Below are 15,211 nucleotides of genomic sequence, written 5' to 3' on the forward strand. Positions count from 1 at the left end.
TTGTGGGGACGAGGGAGTCGGCTGTGAGCATCCCTCTGTGTGCGTGTGTGAGCGGGGCTCTGCACCCACTAGCGCCCACCCTTCCCAGGTGGGTGATCTGTTAGTCTCTTAGGGACATAACAGGCGTGGGACCAGGAGGTAACCCAAGGCTTGCCCCTCACCCTGTGCCATCAGGGGTTAGGGTACCAGCGAGCCACCTCTGAGGGTACGACCAGCAGGCAGGAGGTGGCATGCAGCTTGGGGGTAGAAGTCAGAGGTGCCTGGGGAAACCGTGGGCATGGCTAAGCCCCCAGGAGGGGTGGGGAAGAGCAAGAAGAAGAGGACAGGGGCAGCTCTGGAGGAAAACCTAGTAAACGACACTCCCTCTTCAAGGGAACTGCTGGCACGGCATCCCCCGTGTGCCCAGGGTGAGCCCTGGGCCTCGCTTAGCACCTACCCAACAGCTGCCTCTGGGGCCTCCACCAGCCACAGGAGAGGAACCAGCTCAAAGTGACCTTATTCTAAATCAGGCTGGCTCCAGGGATCCCTGTCAACACTCGGGCCTGCACTTGGCAGGGAGCAGCTAGCCTGGAGGAGAGGGGCACGTTGCACTGCCCTGCAGAGAGCAGGGCGTCTCAGCAGAAGCAAAGACTCCAGCAGGCTGAGCCAGCTAAGGACGCCAGACAGTGGGCAAGGCCTCCTGGCCGACTGGGTTGTTAGGATGGGCTGGGCAGGGGGCGCTGTGCAATTCCCAAGTCATGTAAAAAACTGTATGGGTTTCAAGGAGACGACCACTTCTCAGCTCTAAATAATAGAAGCATCCAGAAGGAAGGAACCAGAGGCCTCTGCCAATTGATCTGGAGACCGGGAAAAAGTCCCACAGTTATTAATAAACGCTGTGTTCTGGGAACTGATTTCATGCACCAGACAAAGGGATTAAAAAGTTGCTGTTGAAGGCAAAGTGGTTTCAGCCAAAGCTCCACTTTCTCTTCTCCCAATAAATGAGCATTTTTCTCCCCGGGAGCGCTGAGAGCTGATTGGCCTCTTAGTAAATCTGGTGAGCAGGGAGCTGTGCCATTGATTGGCACCGGGTATACTTCTGTGGCCTCTTAATCCTCCTAGAGTCTCCCTGGGGGCAACCAGCACCTCAGCCTGCTCTGAGGGCGGGGGTCAAATAGGTGCTTGGGTGGCTTCTGGGGACCAGAGCTGAGGATGTAGCCTCTCAGGGCCCGGGACCCTGGAATCCCAGCAGATGAACACCGTGTTGATTTATCTTGCAAAGTGATGCCGTGAACTTCACCTCGTCCAAGGGATGGTGCAGGGATGCTGGTTTCGGGGCTGTCCTTGGGCATGTCTAGGCCCAGGTTTGATCCCAGCAAGAGCTTACAAAGAAACAGATAAGAGACCCAAGGAAACACTCTTAGAAACAATGGTCAGCTCCCTTCACTCACTCACTAACCTGTGAGCAACTTTTTTTTTTTTTGCTTTCCCACGCAGCTTGCAGGGTAGGATCTCTGTTGCCCAACCAGGGATTGAACTGAGGGCCCCAGCAGTGAGCATGCCAAGTCCTAACCACTGGATCGCCAGGGAAATTTCCTAACCTGTGAGCAACTCTCAGACAAGACGCAGTGCCCATCCGTTCAGCCACTTTGAAAACGAATATCAAATGAATCGAGTGTGGTCGGAATTATTTCTGAAGATAACTAACGACTGCTCACAACTCCCCTCCTGTGAGGACTGACTTCATCATCTCAGCTGAGGACACAAGAGCGACGCGCGGCCTCGGCCTCCCTCCCACCACTGGGCCCCGTCCCCGGAGCGGGGTCAGCAGCAGGCGTCCACACGGTCGCTTCCTTCCGGCCCTGCCACTCGCTCCCCTTCCGAGGCTGCTCGGGCTCACGTTTCCTCGGTGAACTCCGTTTGCCCGGTACACTCAAAGTTTCTTCCTTTTACAATTCTTTTCCCGCAGCCCCTGTGTCCACTATTGAGAAAGTAGCCGCAGGTTTTCTAATTCTCTCAAAGCCTCCTACCTGTGCTTCTGCAAAAAAGCCACCTAGGGGGCCTCTTATCCCTTCCAACCCATTTTCCTTCCTGCCAGAAGAGTGACTTTATAAAACACAATCTGAAATGGGTAAAAATTAAAAAAAAAAAAAACCTGATGTCAGAGGAAGACAATTATCATATGATATCACTTATGTGTGAAAAATAAAAAAATGATACAGGAAATTCCCTGGCAGTCCAATGGTTAGGACTCGGCGCTTTCACTACTGAGGGCCCGGATTCAATCCCTGGTCAGGGAACAAAGATCCTGCAAACCATATGGTGCAGCCAACAAATAAATAAAATATGATACAAATGAACTTACTTACAAAATAGAAGCATAGAGAATAGAGAATAAATAGAGAATAAATTTACAGTTACCCAAGGGAGGGTGGGGAGGGATAAATTTGGAATTAGGGATTAAGGTAGACACATTGTTCAGTCACTTAGTCCTGTCTGACTCTTTGCAGATGTAGCATATACCCAGTAATGTAACATTTATAAATTACTGCACATAAAATTGGAGAAGGAAATGGCAACACACTCCAGTATTCTTGCCTAGAGAATCCCATGGACAGAGGAGCCTGGTGGGCTGCCGTTCATGGGGTCGCACAGAGCCGGACACGACTGAAGTGCCTTCGCAGCAGCAGCACAGGAAACAGAGAAACAAGGTCGTGCCGCAGAGCGTAGGGAACTATATTCAACATCTTGTAATAACGCACAACGGAAAAGAATCTGATCACAAACTCCCATCCCACCCCCTCGGCCTTGGCAGTCAAGTCTGTTGCCCTTGTCTGTCTCCACGTGTTTTGACTCGGGTCCATGGGAGTTACCTCCCCAGCTTCAGCCTTTGGATAAGGCCGCAAGAACACATCCTGAGCTCTGACCCGCCTGCCTAGGTTCTCTGAGAAAACGAAGGGCGGCAATCAAAACTACAATAAGATCTCTCTAAACACCTACTGGAATGGCTAACCTTAATAAGATTCTACCAGGATTTCCCTGGTGGTCCAGTGATTAGGACTCCATGTTCTTACTGCCAGAGGTCTAGGTTCAACCCCTGGGCGGGGGGGTAGAATAAAAGTAAAAAAAAAAAAAAAAAAAAGACTCTACCACGGTCGGCAAGGATGTGGGGCAACTGGGAATCTCATACGGCAATGCTGGGAACATAAACTTGCTTTGGAAATAGTTTGGTGGGTTTCTACAAACTTGTAATGCCTTATCTCGTAATCAGAGATTCCACTCCTGGGTATTTACCCGAGAGAAACAAAAACATATTTTCAAAGTCTTGTACACAGATGTTTAAAGCAGCTTCACTAATGACAGTTGAAGACTGGAAATAGTCCACAGGTCCCTCAGCTGGTGAAGGGATGAACTGCTTCATTCAGGAATCACCCGGAGAGAAGACAAAATACTGGTCCACAGATGACCACGAGAGCGTTCTGTCCTGTGAAAGAAACAGACAGAAATGAGTGCCTGCCTACAATTCCATTCGTACACACAGGCACCCTGGGGTCAGAAATGAGACCAGTGGGTGCTGGGAGGCGGGGTGCTGGGAGGCGGGGGTGCGGGAGGTGGGGTTTCTGGGAGGCGGGGGTGCGGGAGGCGGGGTGCGGGAGGCGGGGGTGCGGGAGGCGGTTGGCAGCAAAGGGGCATGAGGGGCTTTGGGTGAAGGAAGTGTTCTGTGTCTTGAACACTGCTGTTCTCACTAGTGTGTGCATTTGTGCAAACTCCTCCAACTGTACACTTAACATGTAAAAAATAAAATAAATAGAATTTCACCACATGTAAAATACCTCAGTAAAGCTGATTTTTTAAAATGGTGAAGAGACAGTAAGTGCTTTTAGAACACCAAGAAAGGAAAACTCAATTTACAGTTTTGATCCTTACTTAAATTTAAAATTTTCACAAGGATGGAACTAGAGATTATCATACTTGGTGAAGTAAGCCAGAAAGGGAAAGACAAGTATCATATGATATTACTTACAGGTGGAATCTAAAATATGACAGAAATGAACTTATCTATAAAACAGAAATAACTCATGGACACAGAAATCAAATTTATGGTCACCAAAGGGTAAAAGAGAGGAGGGATAAATTAGGAGTTTGGGATGAATGTAGACACACTAATATATATAAAATAGATAACCAACAAGGATCTACTGTATAGCACAGGTAATTCTATTCACTATATTATAATAACCTATAATGGAAAGGATTCTGAAAAAGAATATATACATGTATATATAACTGAGTCACTCTGCCGTGCACCTGAAACTGACACAATAGAAAAAAATCAACTATATTTCAATATAATAGTCTTTAAAAAATAAATGAATAAATTAACTTTTGCTGTTCCTTTATTTATAGATTGGAGGTGGCAAAAGGCATACAGAACATAGGGTTTTGGGTCCAACGGACCGAGGGGATGTGCTCTCTTCTGCCAACAAACTCTGAGGCCTGAGCCATTTGCTTAGCCTGAGTTTGAGTTGGCTTGTCTGTGTGGTATTTTTGCAATAAAAAATAAAGTCTGTCTTCACAGGTATATGTTTTAGGGATCTATATACAAGATGAGTGGGGCTTGCTGGGTAGAGTAAAGAATCTGCCTGCCAGGGCAGGAGATATAAGAGTCACAGGTTTGATCCCTGGGTTGGGAAGATCTCCTCGCGTAGGAAACAGCAATCCACTCCACTACTCTTGCCTGGAAAATTCCATGGACAGAGGAGCCTGGCGGGCTACAGTCCATAGGGTCACAAAGAGTCGGACACTACTGAGACACTCAGCATACACACACATACGAGAAGAGTATGTTCAAAGCATCTCCCAGGACCTGGTATGTGTTCCAAAGAATGTCAACCTTCCCAGCAATAAGTACCATCAGTAAGGTGACATTAAAGTCTGTTTTGTTTCTGAGGGACATGTGAGAAGCTACCAAGCTTCCATCTACCACTGGACAGCAAAGCAAATTTTTTATTTTTTTTTTTCTGAAAACACAGTTTTTGGAAGGAAAAATGAATAACTTTGCCACTGGGCCCATGTTGTCTGCTTAAAGGACCTGCCTGCTGGATATGTGAGGTCCTTACAACATCAGTTTCTAGACACAAGGAACCTCTGGGAGGATCAATGAGCAGCGACCTCCACGCTCTGCACAAGTGACTTTCAGGGCCTCCCACCCCCAGGCTGTTAAAACCAAAGGTCAGCATCCTGCTGGTGAGCGAGTGAGGAATTCTTCACTGACACATACCTGCTGGGTGATTTGTTGGCTGCTTTTTCCATCCAACAGGCAGCTGTGGGTAATGTTTAGCCAGAAAAAGAAGGGCTAAATTATTCAAGACATGTTTACAATGCAAACAGGGGAAGGGGGAGACTCCCCCATTGGCCACACTAGGGGTGGCAAGAGTCTGTGTGAGCTTCCTTGCATTTTACTAGCAAAACAGGTGTCAGGGACCCCCACCTCACTTCTTACAGGCTCCTAGAGCCCCTTGCCCTCAGCTTGCTGAGACTTTTAGAAGCCCCATTTAAAGGCAGCAACACCTGCTTGCAGGAGGACCACAGGAGGAGCGGACGGAGGGGAGGAATGTTCTTAACCCCTGTGGCCCCCAAGCCTGACCACGTCAGCCCAGCAGGACCTGGAACAGCTGGGGACCCCTGCCTCTTTTCCAGCATGGTTCTCAGGCTCCCCTCTGAGAGTATATTTTCCAATGCTGTTTGTTCTGATAGGACTTGACTCTTTAAAGCCTGTAGTTGTTTCAAAACTGCCAGTTTTTAAAAATCTGGGACTTCCCTGGCAGTCCAGTTGAGGCAGGAGGCAGATGGGCCCCCTCCCAGGGTAAAGCAATTGGAGATTCATTCTCTATTGACCAAAACGCCAAGATGAGAAGAGCAGGGCAATTAAGGGACAAGGCTGGACCCTGCACAGACCACATATTTCTCATTCCTAAAGTCAGGGGACCTCCTTTTCCACACATGCATAGGAAAGGCTCCTTAGAGGTCAAAGGGGAGTCATGTCAAGGGAGGTTCTACCCATAGGCCTTTGTGGTAGAATCTGTCTTGGCTAAGAGATGTGTGTGAACACATGGGAGGATCCTGAGAGACACCAAATACGGACTGTGAACCAGACAAGTCATAATGATTGGCCAAAGGAAACTCGGAAGAAATGAGGATGTGACTGACTCAGCGACTCAGGGCCTCTCCCTCTGAGTCTGCCCGTGTGTCTATCCACACATACTGTACTCTCTTTCTTCCTAATAAACACTTTACTGGCTTCACTGCTTTTCATCTTTGTGGAAATTCTTTTCTGCAAAGCCGAAAGTCCAGAGCCTTGTCACTGACCAGTCTAGTAGCTGTGGGGTCTGGTGCTTCCACTGCCACGATCCAGCCTCAGTCTCTGGTTGGGAACCCAAGCCCGCTCCGAACCAGGGCTGGCCGAGGCCCCCTGAGATCACAGGGTTAAGACTGTGTGCCTCTAGTGCTGTGGGTGTGGGTTCTATCCCTGGTCATGGAACTAAGATCCCAAGTGCCATGTGGTGTGGCCAAAAAAACAGATGTTTCGTCAGTACATCTTTGGTTATCTCTCACAGAAGCTTAATTCAAACTGCTTTACGGGGGCAGAAAAGGAAATTACTGGCCCACCTAACTGGAAAGTTCAGGGGATGTTGGGCTTGGCTGGAGCAAAGGATTCCGAGTGTGTCAGGAACCCATTCGGCTTCCTTTGGAACTGGTTTTGTTCTCAGGCTGGAGTTCCCTGCAGTGTTAAGATGCCCACTGGCAACCCAAGGCTTGTGTGCTGGGAGTCCAGAAGCCTACTCCCCACTGTTCTAGCAGGAGTCCTAGGGAAGCCACTCAAAGCCTGTAACCTGCCTGCCCGCGTGGCCTGGGCAGGGTCACTCCACTCAAACCACAGGGATTGGTCATGCAGAGAGGTGGTCAATTCAAGACAACTGGGCGGGGGTTGGGGCGCAGAAACCACGCAGACTGCCCTCACATTCTTTTTCTGGTGAGCAAATACCCAGGATGCTGGCTGTCGGTGTGCTGATTCTTAGGTCTCCCCGGAGGCAGAGTGGCATCAGATCGTTGTCTCCTTCGCTTTCCTCCTTCCCGTTGAGCTGATTGGGCATTTCTCCCACTTACGCTGTCTTTAGTCACTCACCTTTGGCCTACTCACTCGCTGGGCACTTCCTGGGCACCTGTTCTGTGCTGTCGACGGCTGGCTGTGAACAGGGGTTGGCTGGAGGAGCGTAAAGACCCAGTCCCAGGGAGACAGGCAGATAAGTAGTCACCACGGCGGGGAGTGTCCCTCGGCTCCTCTCCGTTCACGCTCACCTCCAACCAGAAGTCTGGGAGCCATACTGACCTGTGAGGGGGATCCCTCAGCAGTGGGGGCAAGGGATAGTCATGGGCGGTGTGTTTACTCTGCATCCTCAGGCCAGCCAGGTCTCAGATCTTTCCCATCACCAGGCAGACTGAGGCCGAGGAGAACGTCCTTTCCAGCGAGTATGCATCCACGGTGGAATGCCAGTGAAGATCTCTAGAAGTGAGGGCCAAAGAGACCTCAGAGACTGGCCAGCTCGGTGCCTAACTTCTTGCCCTGATCCAAAACCTAGGCTCAGGGGGGTGAGGGGGCTGGGCTGAGGCAGCTGGCGAGCTCCTGCAGGGCCAGGGAGGCCCAGGTCCCTGACTGCCTCCCCAGGTGGCCTGCACCATCAGCACCCAGACCCAGGCTTTACCCCAACTGTCTCAATTTCATTACCTGGGAGGAAAAAAAAATTAATTCAGTGTGAGAAGAACTAAAAGGCAATCAGAGTGCCATTTCCAAGAAAGGAAGGTGGGTTGCCGAGAAAAATTTCCGTTGGGCCATTAAAAGAAATAAGAACATAATAAGTAGCTAATATCAATTGAAAAAAAAATAGTGTGTTGGGCGCTAAGAGTAGGAGATGATAAGAGAGCGTGGTGCACACGGACGGGGTACCTACAGCTGCGCGCGTGTCTGGCACCGGGTCTGCGTGCAGCTAGTATCACAGGTCACTGAAGTGGAGACACCTGCGTGTTGTCAGACACCCCGTTATCTCACGTAGCATTCAGAAATAAAGCACTCTGCCCATTAAACTCTGACACATGAGTGATCATGTCTGGAGTCAAATTCAGGGCATGTAGCTGGATCTTCCTGAGGGAGAGTAAAAATCATGAGAACCAAGCACTCAGATCAAGGATGCCTGATCAAGGCAGGCTGAAGACTCACAGAGGAGGAACTTATGTTATATAAGTTTGGATGCCATGTATCCCAGAGGTTGGACAGAGGCTCCCTAATCATCAACAACAAAACTATGGTCTTCTCAAATTCATAATTATAGTTAGTAATTCAACACTCTTCTTTTGATAATTGATAATTGGACAGAAAATTAGTCAACATTAAAGCTTGAGCAATACTATCAACTAACTTGACCTAGTTGGAGATTATGGAACAATTCTCTTGACAGCAGAATGTATATTTTTGTCAAATGCACACAGACTATCTACCCATATATATATCATATTATGAGTCATAAAACAGGCCTAAATAAATTTAAAATGATTCAAATCATACAAAGTATGTTATCTTTAGGCAATGGAATTAATTTAAAAATCAGTAACAAAAAATGTGGAAAATTCTCAAATATTTGGAAACATACTCTTAGACAATCCAGGTCAAAGAATAAAGCAGAAGGGAAGTTAAAAAATAGTTTGAATTGAATGAAAATGAAATACACCATATAAACTTACTAAAACAATGTATAAGTAACATATAATAAAACAACATACAAATTCCAATGCTATTAAAGCACTGCTTATATGAAAAAAAACAAAAACAAACAACAAACAGAAAACAAATTATGGTCTTCTGTGAGCCTGGGTCCTGATTGCCTGGTTCCCTCCTATGGGATCCTCTGTCTTAGCCTTGTCCCTAAATGTCTCCAGTATGTAATTCTTGATTAGAGGGATGATGCTTTTCAGACCAAGCCACAGCACCAAAGTATTTGGAGGAAAATAAAAAGAACACCCTTATGTAGGTGTCAAATTTTTCTAGTTTGGAGCAGAAGATGGATGAGAAAACTGATTTGTAACTTCCAGAAGTTTCAGGGCGTCTCTGGAAAGAACATGTAATTTGGAGAGAGACACTGAAACTAGACTAAAGCGGGTTTGTATCCTTACTCCAATCTAAAAGCCTGAGTCTCTAAGCAGAGTTAACGTCCGAAGGCGTAATGGCGTTCGAGATTGGCTGGAAGAGGATTCCATGCTTTCTGCCCTTGTTCTACAAGACGCGGGGAGAGGGCAGGGACTGTGTTGAAAGAAGGATTTGACTCTTCATTATTTGATTGTTTAATTCAAAACAGAGTAACTTGCATAAACCAAGTGTTAGTCACTCAGTTGTGTCCAACTCTGGGACCCACGGACTGTAGCCTGCCAGGTTTCTCTGTCCATGGCATTCTCCAGGCAAGAACACTGGAGTGGGTTGCCATTTCCTCCTCCAGGGGAATCTTCTCCACCCAGGGATCAAACTCAAGTCTCCTGTGTTTCCTGCTCTACAGGCGTATTCTTCACTGCTTGAGTCATCTGGGAAGACTGCATAAACCGAATGGATAGTCATCAAACTTCAGGGCTGGAAATGAGCTTAGCTGTCCCTTTGCAAGTCACTGCCACATTAGTGAATCCAGCTGTCCATCCTAGGCTTCACCTTCCTTGACCTGCCCAGTGGCATGGTCTTCACTTGACTTCTGGGCCCTCTGTGTCCTGGTTGTCCTCCCTTCTTACTTCAGTTCTCCTGCTCTGATTGGCTCCTGCCCTCACCCTGACCTCCATGTACGAGACTGCCCCAGCTCCCTCACCACCTCCTCTTGGGCACTAGGTCTTAGGACTGTAACCTGAATCTGTCTTCAGCTCAGAGGTCTCCACTGAATATCAGGCTGTATGTCCAGTTGCACCTGTCATCTCTGTAAGTGGCTTTTGACAGGAAAGAGGTTTCTGCAGGAGGCCACTTTGTCTTGTTATTAATCTTAAACCAGGCGCCCCCATGATCTACTCAGTTCTGGCCCTAGCACACCTTTCAGACCTTTTAATCACACAATACCTTGCCTAACATATTGGTTCTTCCCGTAGATCAAAGAAGAGAAATGAAGAACAGATAACTAACAGATGACTAGATCTCCTCCCCAGCTTCCCCTTCAGTAATCTCAGGAATAAACTGTGTGAACAGCATCAGGAGCGGCCTTCGCAGCAGCCTATACGCAGTAAAGGGTGGCAGTAAAGTCACTCACCCTCATCTCAGTGAGTCACTGAGATTACTTCCCTCTTTCCCTTTAAAATTCATGGCCGGACTTCCCCGGTGGCTCAGTGGTAAAGAACCTGCCTGCCAATGCAGGAGACACGGGCTGGATCCTCCAGGAAGATCCCATGTGCCTTGGAGCAACTCAGCCCGGGCGCCACAATGATCGAGCCTGTGCCCTGCCGCGGGAGAAGCCACTGGAATGAGAAACCCGGAACCACACCGAGAGAGCAGCCCCTGCTCACTGCAATGAGAAAAAGTCTTGCAACAAAGATCCAGCACAGCCAAAAATGAATGAACAAAATTATTAAAAAAAAAAAAAACTTTCATGGCCGAGCAAAATCTTCAGAGGTGGTATGTGGGGTACACTGAGCCCACCATCTCTAGATTGCCCGCATTCTGATTAAAGGCAACTTCCCTTCCTACCTACATTTGTCTCTCTCTTTAACATTTCTTTATTCTTTTAATGGCTGCACAGCTTCGGGGTCTTAGTTTCCTGACCAGAGGTTGAACCCACGCCCTTGGCAGCGAAAGGACACAGTCCTAACCACTGATCCCCAGGGAATTCCCTCAGCCATCGGTTTTTGAGCAGCAGCGCCGGACTTGAGTTCGGCAACGTCTCCAGGCAGTCTGCTGGGCGCCTCTGAGTCCCGCCTGGCACGCAGCTGCTGGTCCCCGACATTCCTTGAAGCACCTTCTCACAGGTTTCCTCATCTCAATCAGCGCAGCTCTGTTCTTCCAGATGCTGGGGCCAAAACGGTTGGCGACGAACTTGACTCCTCTTTTTTTCCCTCTCACACCATGTCAACATCAGCAAATCTCTCTGGTCACCTTCACAGTATCTCCAAAAGTCGAGCACCCCTCGCCTCCTTCACTGTATCACCCTGGTCCAGCCCACTGTGGATGCCCGCTGGATGAAGGCCTGGGCATCTGCTTCCTCTTGGGTGGTTTTCCAGTCTGTTCTCAGTGTAGCAGGGATCCTTTGAAAATGTAAACCCACCAGGAGTTCCCTGGAAGCCCAGGGGTTAGGAGGCAGCACTCCCACTGCCTCGGCCGGTGCTCAGTCCCTGGTTGGGGGGCTGAGATCCCGCAAGCTGTGCCACGCAGCCACCCCCCTCCCCCAAACGCAAACTCACCAGTGCCCTTGTCTTACACAGAGTCAGGCTGACAATTAACAGTGGCCTCTGAGGACCTGCCCCATCCGGCATCACTGTCCTCCCCCCTCTTCCTCCCACTGCCCTCTTTGCCGACTCTGTGCCAGCTACACTGGTCTCTTTTTAAAATTGAATTTATTTATTTAGGGCTATCCTGGGTCTTCATGCTTTGTGCAGGCTTTCACAGTTGTGACAGTGGGGGCTATCTGACTGAGTTAATGAACCAAATCTGATGTATCAGCACCCTTTCCATCACTGGGGTATAACCATTGCTACGACAAAGCTCCTACCCTTAGGAATACTGGTACTTGGGATGGGCTGTTGAAGCTGAAAACTCCAGTACTTTGGCCACCTGATGCCAAGAGCTGACTCATTGGAAAAGACCCTGATGCTGGGAAAGAGTGAAGGCAGGAGGAGAAGGGGGTGACAGAGGATGAGATGGTTGGATGGCATCACCAACTCTATGGACATGAGTTTGAGCGAGCTCTGGGAGATGGTGAAGGACAGGGAAGCCTGGGGTGCCACACTCCATGGGGTTGCAAAGAAACGACTTAGCAACTAAACAACAAACAGACCATGAAGAGGAAACAAACAAGGCTTCTTTTTTCCAGAAACTGGGCGGCTTCCTGGGGAGGCAGCACCCCAAGAGGACGAGGGGGGAGCACTCCTCCAGCTGAGGGACACGGCTGGTGGGGTGGAGCCCAGTGAGCAGTTGAACAGGATGGGACAGACTGATGTTTCACTCGGTTGGAACAATTCAAACTTTTGTACCTTTTGCATGTAGTACCTATTCAGGCAATAACTTAAACTGAAAAAAATGAAAGTCACCAGAAAATCTTAAATAATGAGCTAGCTGAGTAACATGCCTTTATATGGCTGATTCTACATTAACATTAAATCAGATAACTGGCTATGTACAAATATGCAAGGTAGGAAACACTTCTACAATTTGCATTTACTAAACAACTTGCTTGCATTTTTTATTGTACCAGACATGCATTGGCAGTCTTTTTTTTTTTTTAAGCTAATTAGAAAAAAGCCACAGTATTTATCATCCAGCTAAGTGTTAAAGCAGAAATAGAAGGAAAATTGACACCTTTCTTCAGAAGAAAAAAATCATCAGTGATGATCCTGTATCCCTGCCAAAAACCATCTGAATGAATAGTTTCTCTCTTGGACGGACAATTCAAATGGTTCCCTTGGTTTCTCGTGCAAAAGCTGTGCTTCTTCCCTTGAGCCAAGGCCACAGCTATTCCCTCTGGTGCTCGTCATAGGAGAACCTGTGAATGGACCAGCCAGAGGCCAGCAGCGTCGCTCAGGGCACATTTGCTGCGGAAACGATGTTTGGCAAGTATCGAATGTCTGAACCTCTTTACCTGGGCATCATGGGGTTGACAGCACTTATTTCTCACAGGGGCAATTCTAAACTTGGCGACTTAATGAGCACAAAAATGTAACTTCCATAACACAGAACACATTTCCTTCTTTCTGTCAGCACACACAGAAGCAGAGCAGGCCACCCAGATGCTTGGTGAGCAATTTATTTCTAAAACAGATTGCTTCCTGAGTTGGGAGAAATTTGTAGATAAGCGTGTGAAATATTCTCTGGATCAATGGAGCAGTAACTGAAGCCCTGACTTCCCAAACAATTATGTTTCTTTTCTGTTTTTGTTCCTAAGAGGAAAATGGCCAGATATATAACACCTAGATAGAACTTGAAAAAAATTCCAAATGTTGAGATTTACTAATTGAAATAGAAAAATGTCCCAGGGAATTTCCTGGTGGTCCAGTGGTGAAGACTCTGAGCTTTCAATGCCAAGGGCCTGTGAAACAGGGTTTGATCCCTGTTTGAAAAACTAAGACCCTGTAAGCTGCATGGTGTGAAAAAAAGCCCAAATCCGTTTATTTTGTGCTTTTAATTTGGGCCTCATGAATAAAAAACCTAAATGAGCACAGAGTGTGGACAATAGGAAGTACTCTGAATAGACAGGGCTAAAGATTGTGTTTACAGTGATGACAACAGTAAAGCCAAGTTCTCTTGTATGAACTTTTCTTTTTAAATACAGCCACCAAATTCTAATACACACTGGGGAACACCAAATAAGAAAACCATTTTCCCATAATTATTGTCCAACGACCCTAAGCTATGCTTATTCATAACTACATGCAACTTCATAAGCTAGCAACTATCACAGTTCATTTCATCAGTATGTTGTTTTACTGGTTATCTGACATCCTTTCGCAAGTATGTTTTTAACAATAACCAATTACCCAAAGCATGTTACTAAGCACCCAGCTGCTTAAGAGGCACTTCACAGTGGCAGTCTTTTAATTGTCTGGAAATTGGTGCTGTGTGTGTGTGCCTGTGTACAAAGATGCTTCTCAGGGAGGTCATTTTTTAAAAATTGAAATGTGGTTGATTTACAATGTTGTGTTAATTCCATCCATACAACAGTGACTCAGTTATACATTATATATATATATATATATACATTATTTTTTTAACATTAATTTCCATTAAGGTTTATCAGGATATTGAATATAGTTCCCAGTACTATTCAGTAGGACCTTGTTGCTAACCCATTCTACACATAATAGTTTTTCTCAGGGAAGTCTTGTTTAAAAAAATAACTAGGGTATAAACCCCTTTATAGTTTTGCATTTTGCCAGCTCCTTGAATGAATGGACTGTGGATTTAAAGTGCCTGGGATCTGCTGCCATCTAGTGTTAGGTTGCTGACAAAACAGCTCCTAGGAATGGAACTTCTCGCCTCTTCCCGCGCCTGCCCCAGTGCCCCACTTCTGCCTCCATTCCAGAGTCACCAGCTCATGTCAGCACAAGGCTTCTGCGTCTTTCCTTTTTTCCACCGTCACTAACAATCTAGCTTTCATGCCCATCTTGTTGGAAGGACGTCAAAAGGAGTCAGCTGAATTGGCTCACCATATGCTATTTCTGGGCGAGTTCTTTAAGCTCTCTGGGCTTCACTCTCATCATTCAGACAGGAACAGAAGTGTCTAACTCCATAGGTTGTCCTGATTAAACGCGCTAATACACATGCAAGGACTTAATAAATGTTCATTATCATCACACATCTATCATGCCTGAGTCCTTAATGGAAATACAAGTATTGAAAATAGGCTGGGGAATTCCCTGGAGGCCCAGTGCTCAGGACTCAGCATTTTCACTGCAGTAGCCGAGTCCAACCCCTGGTCGGGGAACTAAGATGCCACAGAGCTGGAAAAAAGGAAACAGCTTGTGTTACTTTCCATTTTATGATCAGAAGGCAAAAATTGGGTTCCATAGACAATTCAGGCTGCTTGTTTTTGAGAGGTCTATTCTGGATAAAAAGTCCTTTGCAAATATTTACACCAAGGCTATAGCGTCTCCTTTTTTAAAAAATGGAAGTATAGCTGATTTACAGAGTTGTTAGTCTCAGGTATACAGCAGAGTGATTCAGTTCACATGTGTATTTATTTTCAGATTATTTCCCATTATGGGTTATTACAAGATATTGAGTACAGCTTCCTGTGCTATACAAAAGGTTCTTGTTGGTTATGTTTCACATACAGTGGTGTATACGTTAATCCCAAACTTCCAAATTATCTATCCCCACCCTTAACTGTATTTTTTCTTGCTGTGTGGGCAGCTTGCAGGATCCCTACCAGGTAACTTCCTGAAACTCACGTCTCAATTTTTTTCAACTATTTAAAAATGTAAAACAAAACCCTGAAGCGGGTTGGAC

Source organism: Cervus elaphus, chromosome 33 (assembly GCF_910594005.1).
Source record: "Cervus elaphus chromosome 33, mCerEla1.1, whole genome shotgun sequence".
Taxonomy (NCBI): domain Eukaryota; kingdom Metazoa; phylum Chordata; class Mammalia; order Artiodactyla; family Cervidae; genus Cervus; species Cervus elaphus.